This window comes from Macaca thibetana, chromosome 16 (assembly GCF_024542745.1).
Source record: "Macaca thibetana thibetana isolate TM-01 chromosome 16, ASM2454274v1, whole genome shotgun sequence".
Lineage (NCBI taxonomy): Eukaryota > Metazoa > Chordata > Mammalia > Primates > Cercopithecidae > Macaca > Macaca thibetana.
Genome location: NC_065593.1, coordinates 43178573 through 43204192, shown reverse-complemented (window position 1 = coordinate 43204192; position 25620 = coordinate 43178573). Strand labels below are relative to the sequence as shown.

The 25620-nt window shown below is 38.7% G+C and overlaps 1 protein-coding gene and 1 long non-coding RNA gene across 2 annotated transcripts in view; both read right to left on the bottom strand.

The window, feature by feature from the left end:
* The window catches only part of CA10 (carbonic anhydrase 10), a 540135-nt gene that overhangs the window by 275556 nt on the left and 238959 nt on the right, over window positions 1-25620 (bottom strand). The gene's annotated exons all lie outside the window — the stretch shown is intronic.
* LOC126939634 (uncharacterized) lies at window positions 64-25614 on the bottom strand. Its single transcript, XR_007720439.1, has 2 exons — window positions 19471-25614; window positions 64-19246 (listed from the first exon to the last, which is right to left on the bottom strand). It is a non-coding gene; the product is annotated as an uncharacterized LOC126939634 (long non-coding RNA).

Sequence of the window (25620 nt, the reverse complement as noted above, 5' to 3'; positions counted from 1 at the left end):
AGAAGTGATCTAAAAGTGTATGACACAGAGTAAGCTCTTGACTGTTGGTTAAGTTGGGCACACTTCTTTTCTCCTCTTGGCACAAGGCATAGAAGTGCCACATGCTAGTAAGTGGTATTTCTATCATTTTCTGGCTCTCCTCCTTACCTGCTTAGAGTTCATGGCCCATCATCCCTATCAGTCCTTTTTTTTTTTTTTTTTTTTTTTTTTTTTTTTTAACAACTCAACCCTTTGCTGCTCTCTTTCATCAAACTCACATGTCATTCCTTATAGCTGGTTGGACCTAGCTCTCTGTCTTCTCTGTTCTTATCCCCAAGCTATTTAATGAATCTGGATAAAGACATACAGTTATCATTTCATCTGTAACCATAAATCTCAAGTGTGTTTCACCATTCTCCCACATTGCCCTAATCAACTCACGCTCCCACATTCAGGGCTAGCTATTTTATTATCTGCCTTCCCCATTACCCAAATTTCCAATTACCGCTCCTCACTCTCAGTTGATGACCTTGATTCTCACTTGAGAACATAAAGCAGAGCTACTTTATCTTCCCACAACCAAACCTACTTCCCTAGCTGCACTCACACAGAAACCCTCCTCTGTCCCTCCAGTTATGGGGGTGAGCTGTCCCTTCACATACTGATGGCCTGCACCTCTTTTCTTGGATAGGATCCCACATTCTCTTGCGTGGAGGAGGACTTGACACCTACAGAGAATCTGTCTTTCCTTAGCATCATCAGTGAATTGGATTATTCCCATCAGCACAAGTATATCCTAATATTTCCTGGATGAATATCTATCCTTATTTTGATCCCTATTTCTCTCTAGCTAGCCTACCCCCATTTTGTGCTCCCTTTTATGTCAAAAAATTTTTAATGGTTTTTATACTGCCTTCACTATCTCATTCTATATTCATTTATCAACTTTCCAAGCAGCTTTTCCCCCCAACTATTCCACTGAAACTGCTCCCATCAATGACTTCTGTCTTGCTAAATCAAATGATCAGCTAATTGCTCTCTACAGGAAAAACTTTGTTCATTTGGCTTTTATGGCACCACACTCTCTGGATTTCCCTTTCTCACTGGATGTGCCGTTTCAGTCTCCATTGCTGGTGCCTCCCTTGCCTGCCAATCTCTAAACGTCGGGATACTATAGGACTCAATTGTTAGCCCTGTTTTCTAACTACACTCACTCCCTAGAGAGTCTAACCTAGGCCCCTGGCTTTAAATATTTGTTATATGCCATGGACCAACAAATTTATATCTTCAGCTCCACTCTCTCTCATAGTTTCCAGACATGTGTTTTGCCTATTTGACATTTCTATTTGCATGTTTAAAAGGCACCTCAAACTCAGTAACTCTAGATTAGAATTCCTGATCTCTCATCCCTGACAAAACCCACTCCTCCCTTCGTCTTCTCTATCTCAATATATCAAAGGGCCATTCACTCAATGACTGCTCTCTTTCTCTCACAACCAATGTCCAATCCATCTGCATGTCCTGCTTGCCCTACCTTTGAGACAGATATTGCACTACATCACTTATCTGCACCTTGCATCTACTATGTCTTACGTCTCTTCCAGATGACACAGTGGCTTCCTAGGGTTTTGTTTCCATCCTTACCTTGTACAGTCAACTTCACACACAGCACTTGGAGCAATCTTTTAATAACCTACACCAAGTCTTTCCAATCTCTATTGAAAGCTTTCCAGTGGTTTCCTATAACATCAGCATTAGAACCAAACTCCTTTCCATAGCCTATGTGGCTCTTGACAATCAGATTTTTGGCCGTTTTTCTGTAACCTGAATTCACCTTCTGCTCACTGTCCTCTGTTCATAGTAACCTTCTTCCTGTTTATTGAATGTGCCAAATCCGTACCACCTGATGGTCTTTGAGCAGCTGTTCTCTTTGGCTCAATAATCAACTTCCTGGTGTTCACTTGCTTACTCCACTTAGGTTGGCTCAAATGTCACCTCTTCCTTCAGTGGGGCCTTCCTGGCTGCCCCATCTAAAATAGCAACCCCGGCCTTTTTCATTCTGTTTTATTTATTTTATTAACTTACCACATTAAAAATATTTTACATATATACGTATATGTGTGTGTATATATATTTATGTACTTTATTGGTTTAATATCTGTTCCTGACCAGATCCCTCTTCAAGGCTGAAGGACTTATTCCCCCAACTGCTGGGAGTCCTCAGTGGCCATCTCTTTCCCAGGATTGTCTTTAGCTGATAAGAGCCCCTGTCCAAGATTGCACCTCATTCCCGGTAAGTCCACAGTCAATGACTGACCTATACACCTGTCTAAAGATGAGGGTTCCCTCGGCACAATGGGGGACCATTTTGAAGGGTCATCCCAGCTTTAGAGCTTTCCACGGGGTCAGCTGCAGCCTTTATTGAGCCTGTCTCATGGTCCAGTCCTTCTTACTTCCTTTTTCCCGCAGGACTTAAACCTGAGAGCCCTTTTCAATGAACTTCCTGTGCAGAATGTCCACGTCAGAGGCTGTTTCCTGGGGAACGTGACGTGTAAAACCTTCACGAAAATGTAAGTTTTACCAATGCTTAAACCTCATCTGTCTGATTTTCAGTTATCTTCCCAGAGCCTAAAACAGTGCCTGGCACATAGCAGGTGTTCAATAAATAGTGAGTAAATTAATGAATAAAGTAGAAGGGCTGGGATCAGATTCAGTACTGTATGATCTCAAAGGCACTGTGTTCTCTGCCCCACAAACACTACCATCCAGGCAATTCCAACTTACAATTAGAAATTCAGTTCCATTTGAAATTCTGCCCTTGCTTCTGCATGCACCTGGTACCAGATGAAACTTGCAGTTGCTAAGGCACACAGATTAATTGAAAGAACTCATTCCCACAAATGGTGAACCTGGGAGAGCTCATGCATGGCGGTGTCATTACTTTGGTCACGTTGACACATCAGAAGGTCCCTGGAGAGCCCAGAGTCAGGCTCAGCCCGAGTTTTCCATCTGAACTTTGTATTTCCTTAGGCCTCTCTCCCTTGAAGTCAAATGACATAATTTTAACAAATTTTGAGTGTGTGAATAATTTCTCCTTTTCTTCTGCCCAGTATGTACACTGATATTAAAGACTAGAATATTTATCATGTTGGCAGTTGCTGCCTGCTGGATTTGATTTTGTTAAGAAGCCGGGTTTTCCTCTGACAGCATTCAACTCCATATCTTCTTGTTCTGGACTTCCACTTGAGACACTTTTGCTATTAGCTAGCTCTACACCAAAATAAAATGGGAGGCAGCCAATAGGAATAGCTAAGTATACTGACCACATTCATTCCTGACTACTGGGGAAACACAAATCCAGTTACTAAATAAAAAGCCAGTTCAGATAAGGAATGATGCTATATCTTCCAAATGACTCCTGTCGCATTCACTGGATTAAAACCCACAGCGTCACCACTTATATTCCAGTGATGTATTTAGTACCCTACTTTACCAAATCACTAGGAAAGCCATGGACTGTAACATCTGTCCAAACGCAGAGAGAATCAAACTCTGATTATGCTAATCTGATATCGACACAAAGACATTAGTAAAATAGGCCACTCTCACTGAATAAAATGTCCTTGCCTTTCATAACTGATTTTTTTACTTCATCTGGTTTTCTGCAAAAGCCAGAGATACAGCTGCTTACATTTCAGGGAAGACTGTACCTCCAGTGAACGCATGCTCCAGCGCACATGATATTTCAAAGCAGCCGTGCTGTCTTTCCCATAGTCACTATAAATGCGCAGGCACTTCCTCGTCACAGGTGAGACAGAAGGTGAAAGGTATACTGAGATATCTCTTTCCTGGCCTCTGTTAAAGATAAAAACTCATTTTTTTTTCCAGCTAAAGCAATACCAAAGAAGACTGGATGTCATCCCTGGTTCTGTAGAATTACACTGAAGGGGAGCTCAGAGTTCTTTGGAACTGGAGGTCAGGCTTGCAGAATTAGTCACTATTTATCTGAAGACCAAGAATCCAGCTTGCTACCATGATTTCAAGGAATTGAAAGCCACGCAAGTCAGGTGAAATTCAGAGGCAAACGCTGTAAATTTGAAAGGGGGAAGCTCAGCGTCCTCTGCTCTTTTTATTGAGCTATTTTGAGACATGGGAAGACACTAAAGAAACATGGCAAGTATTAGAAATAAAAAGCAACCCTTCATAAGAGCAAAATTACAGTGTTGAGATGAAACGGAACCTGTCAATTTCCAATCATCTACTCAGAGGACAAAGACCCCATTTCAGGGAATCTTCTGCAGATGTTCTTTTGATAGCTTTTTATTTAATAGTCAACAGGAGGCTCAGATTTTTATAATTTACTTTCCCAGAAAAAGCATCCTATTCTCTTAGATCATTTAGTACCTCTGAGATTTGCAGTATTCACTCTTGTTCAATGTTCGCATCTCATCGATGTTAACTGCAGAAAGTAACAAGAATGTCGAGAAAGACCCCTTTATTCAACAGCCTGCCCGTCATCCCATAGCCCCTTCACCATTTTTCCTGCACTGGCTCTTTTAAACTACTGCAAGTTCTTCCACTCTGTAATTGGAAATATTTTTCGCTTCCATTTAAAAAATTATGGACATGTAATACAATGTTGCCCTGCACTGCTTGCTTAATCTATCTGCTCCTCTTCTTATCATCATCTTTTCTTTTCATATCCTGGTGACTGAAGCTGTTTAAACCAGATGCACCATGAGAAGCAGGGTGATAGGAATTAATAACAGAAGGGGAGGCTCATGTCCTTTTGTGGGTTCATCCTGGAAGGTGGGGGGAGGAGAGGCTTAGAGAGGGGCATGGTGAGAGGGCAGCATTAGAGACAATGTGCTCAATCCCCCTTGATCCTGCCCTTAAGCTCTTTCAGAAAACTTAATCTCCAAAGATTTAGTTTAATTTTGATTATAAACAAAATATCCTTCTACCAATGGTAATTGATAACAACGAAAGAGCAGGGAAACACACCAGCTGATATCCCTCTTTTGAATCAGCCGTTCCTGATGGTGCACAGCTTCATTTAATTGTTTTGTTCTTCCTTCTACCCTGCCTCATTTCACAAAAGACTTGTTATGGCTTACAGGATAAGAAAAACATACTGTGTCTAACATTACATGTAACAACAAAAACAACACAAAAATCAAAGCAGATTAAAGACAAATTCAGATAGAATGGCAGGATCCAGAGTAATTCACCAGCTTATAAAGTTCCTCTAACTTTATTACAAGTGAAAATTTGGCTCTGAAGGCCTCGACACTCAAAGGGAAATGGACAGCATCGTTACACCGTTCTTATAGAGAGGAAAACAAAACAAAACACACACACACATCGATTGTTCAAAGGAAGCGAGGTTTTTCTAGCACTTAGGGTTAAAGAAATTTCTCATCTGGGGCTTCCTTCTGGAAGACCCAATGACACAATGTCCTTTACAAAATACCAATAGCAATTCCCCCAAACTGCTCATAAAATTAAGTTTTGTAAAGCAAAATGAATCTTAAAGGTGGTTGTCCTTGCAGGGAGGGGACACATTTGGGACACATTCAATTTATCACTTTTGTCAACTCTGAACTGTTCTATGTTACATTTTCAAGTAAAAGCCAGTCTCTGCAGTGAAAAGAATGTGGGTGGGATACACAGGTGATCATGCACCTTGGCCAGTCGAATAAAAGTGGAGATGGCTGTGGACCAAGTCTGAACCTAAGGCATTATGTGGCATTGTGTGGTTCCACTTGCCCCTCCAGGAGCTTTTAATCTCAGTCAAGGGGGCAAGCTCTAGGTAGCTGCCTCTTCACCCTGGGCCATAGTATACATCTGATCTTGACTTGAAGCTTGAATCAGACCTTCCCCAGCAGACCTGAAGACTCATGAGCAAGAAATACATGCTGACATTTTATACCACGGAGATTTTTATGGTGGTTAGAGAGCATTATTGCAGCAATAACTAACACCCTGCCTTGACGACTTCATGAGGTTGTGCAGACTAAGTGAGAGAATGATCTTGGATATTATTTGCATATCCAAATTGAACGAGCAAATGAAGAGTTAGAGAAAACGGTTCGTTCTACATAGCATTACCAGATCCATTAAGTTGACATGTTATATGGATGGTTCTGTATTGCAATGGGCCCTGCGTATATTTGATCTGCCAAGCAGGAAAGAAAGGCTGAGTTGAGACTTCTGGTTGGAATGATACAAAAAGGACAATTGAGAAGTGTAAAAGAATGAGACAGAATAGTAATGAGCTACAAAAGGAGTTTGAAAACCAAAATGGAAGTCTGGTTGGTCTATAGTTAGGCACTAATCATCTGACATGATGGAGACACCTCTTCGGAATCTGTAGAATTCTGAAATATCTACTTGTCATTTTCTGAGGAACATCATAGAAGTGATAATGAAATCATTCAAATTTCTGGATATTCTTAACCTAGTTTGGTCATCTTAGTCCAAATAAACATAATAAGCATTTATCAAGCACTGACCAACAATTTTGGTGCATATTAATTGGGCACCTACTATGTGCCAAATAATTTGTAGCCTCAGAGATAAGCAAACAGACCATTAGACATGGTTAAATATATGACAAATTATAATTACATGAGCGATTACATGAGTAATTTATGTAAATTACTGCACTTCATGAAGACTAACAAGTACAGATACCACATTCTATAAAGCCCACAAATCTAGCATCTATTTCACCATGTTATATGTAGCATCATTACCTCTTTTGTGGACTAAGTAGTATAGTAAACTTGACGGAATAAATAACACCGACTTCAAATCACAAGGATATTACATGAGTAGCCTCTATTGACATGATTTCCAGGGTCAGCTATTTCACTGTAAAATTAAAATTAAATTGTGGAAACACTGTGTGCTAGGTACAATAATGGGGGCATTCCAGTAAACTGTAGTCCTCACCACCGTGTTTAAATATTAGCTCCAGTCTACAAGTCAGTAAAGTACTTGTACTTTACTACAAGTAAAGTAACTTGCTAGGGACCCCTGGAGTCCAGGTGTACTCCTTGTTTTCATGCATCCTGCCACCTTCATAGTTTATTTACTGTGCTCCATATGGTGCAGTCACTACAAAGCAAATGGCAATGAAAAAGAAAAAAAAGAAAAAACTTGCCTGCCATTTCTCTTCTTCGTAGCCAGTGAAAGAGTTTACTAACATCAGTGTCAATGATCATAAAGCTGAAACGTCCTAAGCCTTAAATTTGCTTTTCAAATACCAGTATTTCAGAGGCAGATTACCTGACTCCAATAATATGCCTCAAACCTTGCACTGTGTGTGCAATGAAAGGGAATATTTTCATCCATTATAAGAGGCTGTCAGAGGAAAACATTTTCCTGATATCATACCCAAGAGAACAGCGTGTGAAGCAACATTATCATATTTTACTGAACTTTCATATACTCCATGCAGTATAATGTATATTTTATCTTTTGAAAAGCCTTGGTAACAAAAGGATAAAATATCCATCTAAAACTCAAAGTACATTCTAATAATGCTGCATTCACATTAATAGCATTCAAAAACCCTCATAGCCTTCTTTAGGCAGTTCACTTGTCTGTGCTAAGAATCTATCCTTCAGTTACAGGAGGAAAAGCTCAACCCAATGGCTTTACCCACTCTTTATAGCTGGGGAAGAGGTGGAAGCTAAGGGGCAGAGTGGAGGGCATCCATTAACTAAGGCTTCCTCCTGAATGGCAGGATAGTGGGAGGAATTTCTTTCCTGTGCACAGGGAGTTAAGTAGGAGCTGAATTTGCATATCTCTCTAGAATCACAATGGTATTGATTCTAGCCTCTAAGACACATTTACATAAAGCTTTCAGGACACTCTCAGGAAATAGCAAAGGAAACTTTGGAACTGGTAGTGAGAATCTCTAGAAAAGCAGGGGGGAGGAAATGCACCAATTTTTGGCAGCTGAAGGATTGAAGGCAGGGTGAGTCTAAAGACATATATGCCTAGCAGAGACATCCTTGTGTTGGTGACTCAGTCTCTGAGTCTCACGTGGTGTAGTGCACTCAGATGGCATCCTAGCAAGTCTTCAGGGATCCTGTTTTAAACTGTTTGAGATGTTTGTGAAATTTGGGAAAGCCATGCCATCTTCTGGGAAACTCGAAAGACTAAAGTCCCTTCAAGGTCAGACCTTTCAGGCTTGGGAACAATTTCTTTATTTCTTTGGAGAAATCCCACTCTCATGATGGGAGTAGCTGTGTCACGTTTCAACAGTGCTTGCAAGAGTGGAGTAGAATGCTGTTGGGTTAGAGAAGTCCGAATGACCACACATCCCCAAGCACCAGCCTCCAAAGAAACATATGTCTCCCAGGACTGTGCAGAAGGGATGACCCTGGGAGGCTGGGGTAAGCTGGCAGTAATAGTGTTTGGTGGGGATGCTGAGCCAAATACTATGGCAATCAAAACCTTTGATTGTCCTCTTCCTGGTGTGACTTGGGAACTGAGGGTCACCCTTGAATTCCTTTCCATCTTAACCCTGAACTAGGAGACGCACAAATCTTAAATTTCCATCTATTATCATTATTATTATCCACAGAGAACTGAGGGCAGCCTGAGAAATGAATGGCAGGGATGTGTCAGCTTTGCCCCTGTTAAATTATGCACATCATATGAAATGACTTAAAGGATGACTGCCTAGGAGAAACAGAGACAGGCCATTTACACTGGCTAGTCCTTTGAGGCTCATGACTTTACAAGTTATTCCTGATCCACTCTGAGCCCTGAAGAACTTGGAAATGTGCCTATTATGGTTTCCAAAGTACAATCATGCTTTTGGGGTGAACATCCCAGCTGCAAAAATACTAAGGTCTGTCCTCATTTCAAAGTAAGAGACAGAGCCAAGAAGACAGACTGCAGAGGAGACAGAGAGAGCACCACTGCCATTTTTTACAGAGAGAAAACATACATATCGTGACCTAGAAATTAAAACTATGTGTTTTCCCCTGACTCTCTAGCTGCCAGAACTGCTGCAGTGATGATAACTATCTTGGGTATTTTATGTGCCATTTTTTTGATGAAGGGTGTAAAAAAATTACCCATTCAGAAACGACATTCAGTATGTGATTCGCCACCTTGCCAGGGAAGAGAGCAATGATCAGAAAACAAAGCAGACATGTAACACCACTCCTAAGGATAAAATATGTATAGTGCTAGAGCCAAAACAAACAGGCTGCAGAGATGCAATTAATAGGCTGAAATATGGTGATATCAGAGCACCCACCTTCCCTTATGCTCTCAAAACATGGCAAAGAGAAGGAAATTGGCTGAAGGTCAGGACTCTTCTGACCCATGCTGCCTTCTTCCTAAGCCCCTGATATGGATGGAATCTATTTCTCCCCTGTCTTCAGTTTCAGTGCAACGTTCTGGAAAGGAAACCAGTTTTGGAGTCAGACAATCTAAGATTAAAACTCAGCTCTGTTTCTTGTCATCTCTGTAACTCTGGGTAAATTATTTAACAACTGCACATTTCAGTTTTCTGGTTTGTAAAACTGGCCATCTCAGGTCATTTGGGGAATTAAATGAGATAAAATATGTATGTATAAATGGCAGTAGTAAGTATTCAATATACTTAGTTCCTTTCCCCTTTTTCATCTATTTGGTAATTCCAGGATCTGAGGCATTTTAGAATTCATCTATTTATTATTTCATTCAATAAACATTTATTGACTGCTTTCTGTATATTACATACCTTGCTAACCAGATGCTATCTGACACAGCCATAAAAATTAGTGGGCCAAAAGGAACCCAGACTATAGATTGAAAGGGGTCATCTTTATGCAGATCTTATGCCTCATATCTGTTGACATTTCAACCATCCTATATGGATATTACACCGTGTTACACCATCCATGTAGGAAATACCAGATCTCATGGTAATTGGCAAGGACAATTTGTTCATCAAAACAGATTTTGTTGCTCCCACTTGAATGCCTCCCTTCAAAGTCTCTGTTACTACTTCACCTCTGAAAGGTGATTGACAAACTCTTACATTCTTCCCTTTAACAGATTGATTCCAATGTATTAAAAGTCAAATTAAAGTTCTCACCAAGTGTGTAATCCTGGGAGTCTGTGTAACATTCAGCTTTCCCATGTCTCCACGATTCTTTTAATTTTATATTTCTAATCACAGAGGCCAACAACACAGAACAGTTTGACTATATTAATAAAGTTACTTATTTATATGTTATCTGTGACCACTCGCTTTCCCCCATTACATTCCTCCAAGTGGATAACTTACAGTTATTAACTTTCAGGAGGCCCCTATATATCATAGCATCATACCATTAAGCCTTTTGAAAATTCATCACAAATCAGTATACAGATGACATTGATGTCTTATTGCTATTCATTCCTCCCGGGCCGTTTTTAGCAGTTCATTTTTTATATCCCTGCAGTGCAGAAATATGGCTCACTCCAGTATCTGTCCTTTTTGTAATCGCAAAAGGAAAGCTTGGCAGTTGTCATATATTACACTCTTGAGGAAAATGCTAGCAATACGTTGAATTGATTGAACAGCATGAACTCAAAACTGCTTGGCATAGGCCTATTTCCTCACTGCTATTAAGATTTTGGTTAAAAAAAAAAAAAAAAACCAAAAAACAACCTTAACTTTTATATTCAGAAACTGTGAATCATTAAAAGGCAATGTGTAGAATAAAGATCACATGCTTGAAGAAGCCTAAAAGCTCCCCTCTATTTCCTCTGTTTAGATTTTGAACATATTTCCAGCATGCATTTACAGTGTTGTAATGCTATGGTGCTGGAAACACAGTGTCATTGGCCAGAAGCTGATTGGCACCTGGGTTGTGAAATAGCCCAGGACTTCCCAGGCTCTGGATCGGTAGAAGCTTAAACTGGTAAAGAAGATGAGAACATTGTGACTGCCAAGGCACTGGGCAAAAGCCATACCTATATGCCAACCTTATCATTGCAAAGCTGCCACTAGAAGAACTATGGTCTTGGAGGACGCAAGCAAAGAAAGAATATTGATATGGTTTGGCTGTGTCCCCACCCAAATCTCACCTGCAATTGTAGCTCCCACAATTCCCATGTGTTGTGGGATGGACCTGGTGGAAGGTAATTGAATCACAGGGGTGGGTCTTCCCTTGGTATTCTTGTGAGAGTAAGTTTCATAAGATCTGATATAAAGGGGAGTTTTCCTGCACAAATTCTCTTGTCTGCTGCCATGAGAGACACGCCTTTGACCTTCCACCATGATTGTGAGGCCTCCCCAGCCATGTGGAACTGGGAGTCCATTGAACCTCTTTTCCCTTATAAATTACCAAATTACCCAGCCTTGGGTATGTCTTTATCAGCAGTGTGAAAACAGACTAACACAAAGATGTATTAAAAGAGGAATTAAGATGAAACTAAGAAAAGTCATAGCTCCATGTAATCAGGCCTGTGCTCTTCCCCTGCCCCTCACCTTTGTGAAGGAGATAGTGGCAACTGGGCCTGGGGGACCTGAAATACAGGGCACAGGCAGTTCTGTTGGAATCATTCTTCAGGAGGCCAAACCATGGCCACTGGAGTCCTTTCGAATATGAGTATTTGTAATGAATCTGAGGCTTTCTTTCCAACACCGGCTGCAATAGTTGGTGATCTACCTGGGTTCACTTTTTGAGGCCACTGGACATGTCCCCCAGCTTCTATTAATTTTGGCTGCAATCAACTCACCTTTCTTCTGGGAATTGCCCCTGACCTAGAAGAACAGTGATGTGCTGATAAATCTCTATCATCCAGCTCTCCAGAAAAAAAAAGGGGGGGCTTCTATGTAGCATTTGCAGATTTCTGTGGTGTTAACACCCCTACCATGGTAGATTTCAAGTCACCACATTGATAGCACCCAATGTGGAGGTGGGAATAGATACACACGATGGGCTCTGAAAGGCAGGATAAGCCAACTCCTTAAGGACACCACTGTACAGGAGACACCTTGCCTGGGAGTACCAGGGAAGAGATGTGCCTTTTAGAAGGTACCGAAGGCTGCCTCCCTAGGCCCTAGGAGTGCATGGCAGGATCACAGCACTTTGGTGTTATTCATGCTTAGGAGGTCCCCGTGTATGTTAAGCTGTTCTTGCATTGTTACACAGAAATAGCCAAGGCTGGGTAATTTATAATGAAAAGAGGTATAAGTGGCTTAGAGTTCTGTAGGCTGTACAAGCATGGCACTGGCATCTGCTTAGCTTCTGGGAAGCCTCAGGGAGTTTTTACTCATGGCAGAAAAAGTGTCAGCAGGCAAGTTACATGGCAAAAGCAGAAACAAGAGCCAGCAAGGAAGATGCCACACATTTTTAAACAACCAGATCTAATATGAACTCACTCACAAGGACAGCACCAAGAGGATAGTGCTCAACTATTCATGAGAAATCCACCCCCATGGTCCAATTACCTTCTGCCAGGCCCTACTTTCAATATTGGGGATAACAATTCATCATGAGATTTGGAGGGTACAATGTCCAAACTATATTACCATGGGATCAGGCTATGGTTGGATTCCAGTTAAACTATTATCTTTGCTGAACTTCTCCCCAGGCCTACTTCCCCCATTCCCTTGCAGCTTTCACCTGAGAATCTTCTTCAGAAAATTATTTGCTTAAGAATCCTCATCTCAAGCTCTAAACCTATGCTTAGAGAGCATCAGACTCTGGAAGGGTGACACAACCCTTATTTTGAACAGATAATTTTGTGAAAATCTTATTCTATTTGAATTTGACAAGCTCAGAATAAATGACGTGAGAGTCAACAAACTCTGAATTGATTTCTGTATTCAAACCTACCTAGCAACGATGCATTAAACAGCAACGTACTAAGCATAATGTGTATTCATTTTCTTCATCATAGTGCAAGTAATGCATTTTGCTTATACTGAGAATAGTGAAAATAGCTACTTGGCTTAAAGGGAAGCAAGAGTGGCTTTTCCTTAACTTAAAAAAAAAAAGTTTCTGAATATTTCAGAGGAAAATGCAAATTGAGAAAAATCTCTGCTCCTTAGATGAGATGTGAAAAATATTCTTGATATGAAGGTGGCAGAAAATATTTTTAGGCAGGTGAGATGCTGCTAGTTTGATAGGTTTCTATTAGATGTAACATACCAAACTGTGTGGGTATATACATTTTCACCTATTGGTAAAAATGAAATCATGTACCTTCATCTTATATTGTATGTAAATGTTTCATGTGGGTTAGAGCATGCATGTTTCAGAGCTAAGGGCCAGGATGGACTAACATCATATCAAGTGTCACATCTGATGAAGATCTGACTAGAAACAGAACACTAATCTGTTCAGAACATTAGGTGGGCAAAGATAACATTAACAAAATAAAACTCTTGCCTTAATGAATAGACACTGGGTTTGCTCTATGAGAAAAACAGATATTAGGCTGAATGGCTTATTTTAACATTATTTGCAGTTTGGATCTTTGCCCTAGCATACTACAGAGTAAGGAACTAAAACATCTAACTTTCTAAAACATTAAAAATATGAGATACTGGAAAGAGATTGATCATTTTAGCTATTCTTAATCTTTCATGCAACATTAATAAAGTTGTATCCATATGATATTAAATCTTCATCAGAAAAATTAAGTCTGAGAGCTGCTCAGATGTTCAACTGTTTACGCTGCATAGACCACTCAAATTGCATTATTTATTCCAGTTTTTCAGTTTTAATTTAGTTGTTTCAGAAACCAAGCTTAGAAGAAAATGAGCATTTTCTTAAGCCTTTCAAACAGAATCTACTATATTTCTTTTCTGAGGTAGTGGATACATTATTATTTATTTTTATTTTGCAACCAAAGATATCCAGTTTATAGGCAATAATATTCCTTTAATAGGATTCAAAGTGTCTGAGGTTTACATAGAACAACTTTGTGAGTTTATTCAAATGGTCAGGCTTACAAGGAGTAGATCAACCAATTTTAGAGCCTTCTTGGAGAGAACATACAACTGATACCAGCTTTTTAAGATCAACATCAAAAGCTTATCTTGGGTGTGTGTGGCTGTTTCTGCCACTGTCCAGGAGATCTACAAGTCTCATCTTTTTAACTAACGAAAAACCATTTGTCTTAGGCTGCTACACAGGTGAAGTTAGCTGGAAAGAAGTCTGTAAAAATTAGGTCATTTTTTTTCTTTTCTCTTCCATGTTTAGATGGATGGTAAGAGAGCTGGGCTCTAAGCAGTATTATGTGAATAACACATTTTGTTGCCTATGTTTAAGAGGCTGGTTGTTTTGTAAAATGCCTGTTAGTTGTTTTGTTTGTTTGTTTGTTTTTGAGATGGAGTCTCACTTTGTCACCCAGGCTGGAATGCAGTGGCATGATCTCTGCTCACTGCAACCTCCGCCTCCCTGGTTCAAGCGATTCTCCTGCCTCAGCTTCCTAAGTAGCTGGGACTACAGGTGTGCACCACCATCCCTGGCTAATTTTTTTTTTTTTTTTTAGTAGAGATGGGGTTTCACCATATTGGCCAGGCTGGTTGTGAACTCCTGACCTCATGATCTGCCTGCCTTGGCCTCCTAAAGTGCTGGGATTACAGGCGTGAGCCACTGCTCCCAGCCAAATGCCTGTTAGTTTTATCTGTGGGATTTTGTAACCAGAAAACTAAAGTGGTATGAAGTGATGGATATTGAACTCATGAGATTCCTGAAGAACATTCTCTCTTTTAGGAGTTCATCTGCCTATAAATTAATTAAACATCTGAAGTTGGTCCTTCCATAATTTTTAATAAAAATTATACTCAGTTCTGGGATAACTTGAATTTTCTCTCATTTAAGTACTGTCACTAAAACTGTACAACTGTCAATCTCTCTGTGTTTAAAGTGTTCTATGAAAATGGAGAACCAATTTCACTCATACAGAAAAGAGAAGGCACAGGTTCCTTTGTCATATGTACACAGAACCAGGAGAAAAGAGGGAGGAAATGAAAGGACAGGGAAAGAGACAGGGAAATGATGAAAGGGAGAGAGGAGGTTGGAGATAAAGACTGGAGAGAAAAGAAAAGGCTAAGAGAGTAAAAGAGATGAAAAATGGAAAAAAATTTGAGAAGAAGTATAGAGAAATAAAGGAACATGATGCAGGAAAGAAGAGCAAAGTCCTTTCTAATACTCACCAGAGGAGTAAAGAATGAGAGAGAATTAGAGAGACTTATGAAATACTAAAGCCAACAAGCAGGTGTTTCCTTGGGAGATTTGCTTAATGACTCTGCATTGATTTTCTGGATGATGTCAAGAGGTAAACATTACAAGGAACCGCCAAGACAGTGAGCGGCAATCCTCAGCCAAGATCTAAGCTCAGCAATGGTGCATGAGAACCTGATATCCACAACAGAATGACTCTGCACTGAATCCATTTCCCAACTTAAAATACAGCATCTTAGTCTTTCACATTTTGCTTATCTTTCATCACTTTTCACTGCTACGCACTGAAATCTTTCACTCTCTGCAAAAAGCTCTGCTCTGAGTACAAACACAATTACCTTGGTCTCATTTTTAAAATCTGTAATCAAAGTCCTCTTTTATAACATTCATTTTGCTCTGAATCCTTCATTCCAGTTACTCAGAGTACAATATACCAAAGGAGAGAGCCTGTATCCAAAACTTTCAGGAATAATTTTGATAGTGGTTGAGAAGCAATGCAAGTTTCTTCCAATGCTAGTGCTTTATAGGGTGCTTTCCTTTAGGAGGATTTACATCCTAGTTAAATCCTCATTCCAGGGTGGCTGCAAGCAAATATATTCCACACATCCCATCGAACCACTGCTCATACAGAATCAAAGTACATCAAAGTTGGAAGGGGACTCACAGGTCAAGTCAAAAGCTCTTATCTGATGCTTCATTGTGTTCTACAATTTCAAGTACCCCTCAGTGCCCATCAGAACTCTTTTTGTGCCACGGGTCTCAATGAAACAGAAGGTCATTCAATTTTCACATAGCTTGAATTCCTATTCTGAATTGAAGTCTGGCCAAAGCTACTTCCAAACAGCAGAACTAGTTCTATGTCTGAGCCTGCACAGAAAAGGTACATTTAAAAGTCAGCTGTAATGACTTCTTAAAATATTTTCTTTTCCAATAGTTGCATAGAAAGAGAAAACTAAATATAAAATGTTTTCATTTTTCATTACTTTCTTCCTCTTCTTCTGTACTTTACTGTGTCAATGTCTTTTCTATTAGTTAATCTTACTGTCGGCACTAGGGGAACTGATGCTAACATTCCAGATACTGTCTTCTCGGTGAAGGGTATTGCATGACAATGGTCTCAGTTTTCATGGATGTAGAACCTCATGTACTGTGTAATTAGGCTGAATTCATCTCTTGGTATTGTCCCTGTGCTATTTGCTCAACTGAGCAGATTATCCATTAACTTCCTTTACTTTTTCATATGTAATGTTCTTATAGAATATGTTGCCCAGCCTGAATCTGTGACATTTTATGTAAATATATATTTGGGAGGAAAGTTTTATCTTTATGCCTTTTGGGTTTGGGGTACTAGCGAGGTAGCTCTGAATTCTTCTGTCTTCCAAAGAGTTGAAATCACTTCACTTCTTGCTACATATGCTATGAATTCTAATGCAAACATTAGTTTGACAAATTCAACTGGGAGTTATGTTTTCTTGCTGACAACAAAAATACCTGTGATGGTAGCTAACAACATGTTCTTCTCTGCCAGTCACTGGCTTGATAACTTGCATTATAACCTGCCTAATAAGTGCATTTTTTCATATAATTCTCTCCACCACCACCCTGAGAGGGAGGTAGAATGATGAATGTTCCTTTTACAAATGAGGAAACTGAAGCTTAGAGAAGTAAGCCAAATAAACCCTTTGTTTAGTAATCAGAGATAAGCTTGGTTCATTTTGAACCAGCCAGTACCTTCTCACATTTATCTATGATAGTGCTGACTAGACAGTGGCAATCTAAAATTCAAACTCAGTTCTCACATCTGGTCATCCATGGCCATGTATTCTCTCCCAAATGGAGGTATACATTGTCTTACTTATCCTACTTTCCCCTAACCACAACTTTTTAAAGTTCTCCTCATTTTCTGGAAACTTCAACTTGTCCTGGGCTTTATTCTCTGTGAAACCATTTACAAATGATTTATCTTCTGGTCTTCCTTGGCTGTAAGCCCTTTCTCCTACATCTCTTACATGCCATTTAACAATATTATTTCTCATAAAATTCCCCATGCAGCCACATCGATATCTTTAGCCCCTACCAGTTCCTTTTTTGGTACTATCATTTGTAATTATATTACCATGATCTTATTTTTAAGAGCTTCCCAATCCACTAGAGCCATCGTCCATGAGGCAATGAGATCACATCAATTTTAATCATGATATTTTAAAAATCTGCCTTTTGAAGTTTTCATATCCATGTCGGACAAAGCCTAGCCTAGATTTTTTTTTTTTTTTTTTTTTTTTTACCCTGCTACCATTGTTTCTAAGATAAGATACCTACTTTTTTCCTAGAGTTACTGTCCTTTCCACATCGCTAAGCCTTTGGTTAGAATTAAATTTAAATAAACAGATCCCCATCACTTTCTCCTGGAAAGGATATAATTGATATGCCAATAAAGGAATTTGTCTATCCACAAAATACAGATGAGTAAGAATTGCATCCACTTTTTCAGCAGCTCTTAAAGATCTGCTCTATCCCACAAATATACATACAATTATATATACCATTTTCATATCAGAGTTTCAGTGTAAAAAGACCTTTGGTGCTTAAAGACAGCTAGTGAGTTCTAAATGGGTAAGGTACTTATCCAGGAAAATTTAACATAGTTATCCAATAAAAATCAGCACCACGGCAACACATTTAGATGACAAAATCAATCTACCTTTTTCCTTTCTTTCCACCTTCTGCATATGGAGTAAGATCATCTGACATTTAAGATCCTCCTGTAAGTTACATTTCCTTCTACCTCCCTTTTCATGCTAGCTCATATCCTACCACTTCCATAAAGTCTTGTGTGACCAACCCAACTTCTTACTCTCATTAAAACATTAATGCCAAGATGATTGATTTGCTAATTAATCATTTCTTAACATTGATTCCATTATTATCTCAAATAGTTATTTAAATCAGTTACTGCCATTTAACTTCTGGGTATCTATATTTTCTCCCAAATATATCATAAATTTTTTGAAGGAACATTGAAGCCTCAAACATAAAAGGTTTCAGAACATAGCAATGTGGACATGCTATGAATAGCAATGATTAAATAAAGTCAACTAAATTTTGCAATCAGGTTCACAGGAAAATTTTAAAATAGAGAAGTGATAAGATTTTAAATACCGAGCCAATTCACATTTCTTATTATTTCAACTTATTTTAATGGTCATAAAAACATAACTGAAAATTAGTTTTAGTAACAGATTCTTTGGATAGCAAAGTTATTTTTCATCATGGGCCTTCTCACATTCCTCCAACTTGTATCATAGCAACTTTTGGTGAATTCCACCTAAACACATTTTTTGGTAAGCAAGGGTACTCTTCGTTCAATTCAAATCAGCCAGCACTGTCATGGATGACCCCAAGGATACAAAATGAAAATACAAAAGCATATTTATCATAAGGAGCTCTTAATCTAAGGGCTAATATCTATAGTATATTTGTCTTACTATTCCTTACAAGGAAAGCAATATTAATATTACAGGCAAGGTTCAGATCCTATATATAAGTAAGGTGCTTAAGAAGCCAAATAAAGAGAGATTTCACAGTTAGCTAAAGAGATCAAGAGGAATTTAATGAAAGAGATAGTATTGGAGCCACAGAGGTTAAAAGCAGGGGTTGAGGCTTCTTAGGCAAGTGGGGTGAAGGGTATATTGTGGCCAAAGCACAGATCCCAGGAAAAGGTGAGATGCATTCAGGTTTTTTGTTTGTTTTTTAAAGTTTACACTCTCGCTGGGAATAAAAGGTGTGTACAAAGTATAATGTAAATGTCTCTGGAAAGGAGAATTGGTGCTGTATTACAAGGGCTGTGAATGCCAGGCTGAAGCATTTATACCTGATTTATAAGCAAGTATGAGTTTTATTAGCTTATATTTATTTCATGGGAAATATGGAAACTTCAATGTAGATACACCTATAGCTTTGAGTTGGATGTCTTCCGATTGTCCATTTGGATCCATCTTTACCTTGCTTAGGGGCTTGGAGGCTGGCTTGCATGGACTGATTCAGTAAGCTCCTTTGGCTTCTGCCTTCTTTCCATAAGAGGGGAGGAAAGGAGTACAGTCAGGGCCTTGTTCCCCAGCTCCATTCTTAGGGGTTGCCCTGAGCTGGTTGCTTCCCTCCCTGAAGGTCAGGTGTTCCTCTCCATGGTTGGTTCATTTGGTCTCCAGGTTCTGGTCCTCACTCCCTCTCCTCACCCCTTCCAGACCTGGGGTGGTTACAAATGATCCCTCTATGAGGGATCCTTATGACTCACCATGTTCCATGTCTCCTGCTGAGACTCTCCCTGATATAAGCCCCAGGTATCTAGAAATCAAAAGGAAGTTGGTGACAACAGTAGTTTTAGCCTCTACTGGGCAAAATTTCAAACAAGAAACCTGAACATATGGGAGAAAGGTTGCTTCTTTGAGATAACCTATGTAGGTCCACAGTCTGCTGATGGTCAGTTTCTTCTCTTGTTTGCTTCTCTCTCTTTCTCTGTCTCTCTTTTTAAAGACGGGGTCTTATTATGTTGCTCAGCCTGGTCTTGAACTCCTGGCTTCAAGTAATCCTCTCGCTTTAGCCTCCTGAGTAGCTGGGATTGCAGGTGCAAGCCACTGCACCCTGCTTCTTTTGACTTCTTATATTCCTGAGTGTGTCATTAGGCTAAGGTCACATTATTTCTACCACCTATCTCCTCCCTAGAGGTTTCAAGATCTTCTATACTCTGTATCAGGAACAGGTTGTATTCCAAAAACTTGTACTGGATGTCCGTGAAAGTCTGTCAATTCATTAGGGAAATGTAAATCAAAATCACAATGAGAGATCGCTTCACAACCATTAGGATGGCTATTTCAAAATAAATAACAACAACAAAAAAAACCCCACCAAGTTTCTGTGAGGATATGGAAAGATTGGAATACTTGTGTATTGCTGATGGGAATGTAAAATCGTATAGCTACTGTGGAAAAAAGTGTGACAATCCTCAAAAAGTTAAACATAGATATGCCCCAGTAAGTCCACTCCTTGCTATACACCCAGAAAAACTGGAAGCAGGGGACTCAAACAGTTCATTGTATACCAATTTTCATTGCAGCATTATTCACAAAAATCAAAAGCTGGATGCAACCCAAATGTCTATCGACAGAAAGAACAGACAAACACAGTGTGGTATATACATACAATGGAGTATTATTGAGCCTTAAAATTGAATTAAATTCGATACCTGCACCAACATGGATGGACCTTGAAAACATTATGCCCAGTGAAATAAGCCAGACATTAAAAAGATAAATATTATGTAATTCTACGTCTATGAGGTACTTAGAGCTGGCAAATTCATAGAAACAGAACGTAGGACAGAGGTTACCAGGGGCTAGGGGGATGGAAAATGGGGAGTTCTTGTTTACTGGATACAGAGTTTCAAGTTGGGATGACAAAAGAGTGACAAAAATGCATAGTTGTGATGACTGCACAATAGCCTGAATGTATTCAATGTCACTGAACCATCCACTTTAAAACAGTAAAAGAAAAAAATGGCTGTCAAATATTCTGCAGCAGAGACCAAACACAGGACCCAAATGAAGAACTACCGGTAGTTTAGAACTCCTAGAAACAACTAGATGATACTGAGGGTGGAGAGGAACTTAGACTCCAGCACTGGACTGGAAGTGTCAGGAGTTGGCTTCCAAAGGTGCTGTCACAAATCTAAGCTGCTGTGAATCTGTGATTAAATTCATTTTAATTGTTTCCCCGTTGTATAGGAAAAAGGCTGTTTCTGACTATAATTTTACAAAAATGCCAAAAAGTTTTAAAAATAATTTGTTGATTTGTGGTTAGTAAACCAGTACAATTTTTATGTTCACATCTATTATTTTAGTTTTTTTTTTTTTTTTTGGCACTGCAAAAAATTACCCCATAATTAGTGTCTCAAGTTAACTCAAATTTATTATCTTATATTTGGGGAGTTAGAAATCTGAAATCAGTTTTGCTGGGCTAAAATTAAGGTGTCAGTAGGGCTGTATTCCTCCTGGAAGTTCTAAGGTAGAATCTGTTTCTTTGCGCTTTGCAGTTTCTAGAGGCCTCCTTGGCTTGTGGCCCTGCGTCACTCCGACCTTTGCTTCCATCCTCACGTCTCTGTTCTCTGATTCGGACTCTCTTGCCTCTGTCTTTTCCTTTTAAGGACTCTGTGATTACAAGGGGTTTACCTGGATAGTCCAGGGTAACCTTCCAGTTTTAAAATCCTCTATTTAATCATATCTTCAGGATACCTTCTGCTATGTAAAGTGACACACTTAGAAGTCCTGTGGATTAAGATGTGGACATTTTTGGGAGGAGACATTATTCTATCTACCACATTTAACAACTCCAAATATATTTTGAAATGAAATGGAAAGAGAGGTTAGAACATAAGTATTTTTCAGATTACCAAATTAATGCAAGTCTGTTTAAGCAAATCTAGAAACTTTAGAAAAGAAAAAATAAAACAGTACTATCCTTCATCCCAGTCTCCTTTTTAGATCCTACCTTCTATACTTAACATATAAGGAATTGTCATGTCATTAACTACCTTTTATACTCAGATCCTACCTTTTAAACTTAACATATGATCCTACCTTTTATACTTAACATATGATAAGTATGTTTAGATCTTACCTTTTATACTTAACATATGATAGATCCTACCTTTTATATTTAAGGAACTGTCATGTCATTAACTACTGAGGTGTCTATTCTATTAAATGAGTTAACAGATGAGAAAAGTTGGCAGGACTAATTTTTGGTTAAAATGGTAGAATCGGCAAGAGGATTTTAGTCTCAGTTTTAATATGTTTTTTCTCCTTTTAGGTATTTTAGATCAGCAGATAGGTTTCTATGTGCCATATTTCCTTCCTGAAAGCTAAACTCACAACCTTTCAATTCCCACCTATATCAAATGCTCAAAGCAAATATCTATATTCCAAAATAATTCATTGAAGTTATCCGTATTTTACTCTGTGGTAACCTTCCCATCCTGTATTTCATTTTCAAATTACCAAGATTCTCACTTATGTGACTAGTACACTAAAATTAAAACACAAACACACTGCTTACACTCACTTTGGTCTGAGCAAAAAGACATGAAAGGTGAAACTTTTGTGAAATTTTACAAGTTCAGTGGCTAACAAGGGTCTCGATCTTTAAAACAGTCAGTGAGGCTTAACACAGTGTAAAACATCATTTATATCATAATCAAACTTCTTCATATACGGAGACTTTAAACAACCTGAAACTACAAAGAATTACCTCCCCATCCTCCTTTTTGATTCTTGAGTTAATTTAGTAGCTTTAACTACAATGGATTAATTAGCTCCAAACAATGTAGCAATTGGGCATTAAATTTAATGGCGTTAAAGGCTGGGGATTGATTCCAAGGTAGGTGTCTTATATTTACATACAACCCAGCCTTAAGGGCGTGCCATTTGTAAAAATACAATTACAAATTTAATATCCATTATGCAAAGTGTTTGGGATCATAAGTGTTTCAAATTTTATTAATTTTGGCTATTTTCATATATATATAATGAGATTTATTGGGGATGGAACCCAAGTCGAAACAAAAAAATTCATGTATGCTTCATATACATTACGTCTTATGTACATAGCCTGAAGGTAATTATATACAATATTTTAAATAACTTTTTGCATGAAACACAGTTTGAACTACATTTTGACTGCAACCTGTCACATGAGGCTAAAAGGTGAAATAAGTCTCATTTTTAAGTAAAAATGAATATTTTCTATTACATTCAAGACACAGTGTATAGAATGAGAAAGTTACTGCAGAATAAGGAATAACTATTATTCCTTGTTATTCTTGTACTGAGGTTGAATTTTAGCCTTAAACTATGGTAAGAAAAGCCCTTTTTCCTTCATTTGAGCCCAATGTCAGGTCAAATACATTAAAATAAACATAGTAACACAAGTCAGGGGCTTCCAGAGAGCTGCATCACAGTTTTGTGCATAAGATACACTTGAACACCAGAAAGAATAATGCTTGTGGATAAAAATGCAACACAAAACACATAGTTACTGGGCTGCATTTCACCTACTGACACCCAGCTGGACTCAGACTTTGAAATGTGACATCTTGCCCAAATTCTACAAAACTTCCCAGTCTTACAGGGTGATTTTCAGATCGATTAAGTTGGGTATTTCTTTAAGGGAAAACAAAATTCAGAATAGCGATTTGAATTCTCACTTTCAAAACAAGTTTCCAACTCATTAAACTTCACCTTCAAAAACGTGATGCAAACATGATTTACTTATTTTCTATCAAATTAAGGCATTTCATTACCAATTAGTTTATCACGACCAACTATATTTTATTTTCTACCTTTCACAAATGCAAAAGGAACCATCAGACAGTTCTCAGCTCTTCAAACCACTGACAACAAAAATTGTGCCAGATATAAATATTTACATCGTGAAAAGTAAATGTTGCTAAGATTCCAAACTCCAATGCATTTGAAAATTGGTTTGGATCAGGTATACTTTACTGAATTGGAAAGATACAAAATCATCTGTTTTAAAAAAACCCCAAATCATAACATGTGAGTGATTTTTACCACTAGACTATCTCCCAATCTCTTCTTTCCCAATACATTTTAGGGAGAAGCTGTGTTGACTTTTTTTTGTTGTTTCTTTCACATCAACATTTTTCCTTTAAGACATTCTGATGGAAAGTAAAAATTATATATCCATTGTTTGTGTTAGTTTGACACATTTTCCATCTCAATTCCAATCTATACTTTATCTAAAAACCCTTCAAATGCTTGCCATAACTCTCAGGTAAAGGATTCAGCTCCTGAACACTGCCTCGGGACCTGCCTTCTACTGTCCTCTCCAGCCTACCATCTTGCAAGCCCCTCTTCGCTATCTGGGTTCAGCCTTGCTGGCTACCTTTCAGGTGAATTCTGGAACTCAGGCACCAAACCCCATTCTGAGTCTCAGGCTTTTTCCTCCCTGCTTTTTCTATTGCCTAGAATGCAATTATCTCCTACATCACCCTCTCCAAGAAAGGAAGGATGACTGAATATTTATTCATAACTGCAATGTTCCCTTCTTAAATACTGACCAGTGAACTCACACGTGTTCATGACTTTAAATAAATAATTCACCTTTTAAAAGAGAAATATACTTAGAAGCCATGACAAGTTCCTTGCAGGATTTATAAAAATAAAACTGTAAATGGAACAATAATTAGGATAACATAGTTTTATATGGAATAGGAGCAATAAACCAAATGACCTATATATGACCTTTCCACAAAAGTGCTTCTCAATTCATATTTAAAACAGTACACAAATACTGCATAACTAAATGGTGTGGGCCACATGCAATGTCTTTTAAAACCTGACTTGTGACCTGAGTCAAAGTCACTTACAGCTTTTGGATGAGTCATTAGGGGTGTGTGTGTCTGTGACAATTACATGGTACAAGAAAATATATTTCAACATATCAGAAGGGGAAAAATTAACGTACAAACTTCATGGAATTTATACTGAACAGACTGTGCAAAGGAAGACAGAACAGAGCCCAATGAGTCCAAACCCTAAAGTATCAGCTGCTGGTATTAACAAAAGCTGTCAATTATTTTAACCTCAATTTTTTGCACACAAATTATTTTCCATTTCTCTTGAGTTAACAGCTAAATTACCTTTGAACACAACTTTCTGCATCTGCATTTCTTTTCTACCCTTAACACGTACTCAACAGTAAAAGATAGCCAAGTAGACATGAACCAGCAAGAGAAATGCTAAGATTCCAGTGATGAGAAGACCCAATGGGCAACTAACTGTGCTCTTCCACAAATTAAGGAGGAGCTCGTTATGGGGGGAGGAGAGCGAGGGAGGGATTCAGGTTTGAGAATCACAAAGCCCAGCTCAGCATTTCTGTGCAGGAGCTAGGATTCTTAGCAAGCAAGATGCCCCTAGGAAGATTATTGATTTTTATATAAATCATCTAAGGTGATTTTTGTTTTTTTCCTCCCAAGATGATAAACGTCTGATTTTATTTTTGTTAATTGGTTTTCCCACTTCACTGAGGTTAAAAGAAGGCCTAGTAAAGCAGTTTCTTAGAGGAAAGATTTTCCCAGCATGATAGGCAGGGGTGGCCACTATCTTTCTGTCCTTTATGGGGGTACCAAGGTTGTCTGATAAGACTTCAGGCAACCTCCAGGAGGTACAGGGTAATTAGAAGCACAAAAGTGTGACTAGGGTGAAAAAGCACAATGTAGACATTTTTCTAATGGCGGCAGGTCTGAAGTCTGTGGTATTCCTAGGTGAGAGGACAAACTCATCACAGAGACTGAAGCCTTGAGGCTCAGCCTTCAGAATCAAGATGGCCCCATCTTCAGGTTAACCATGGAAGCAATATGGTGGCTTAC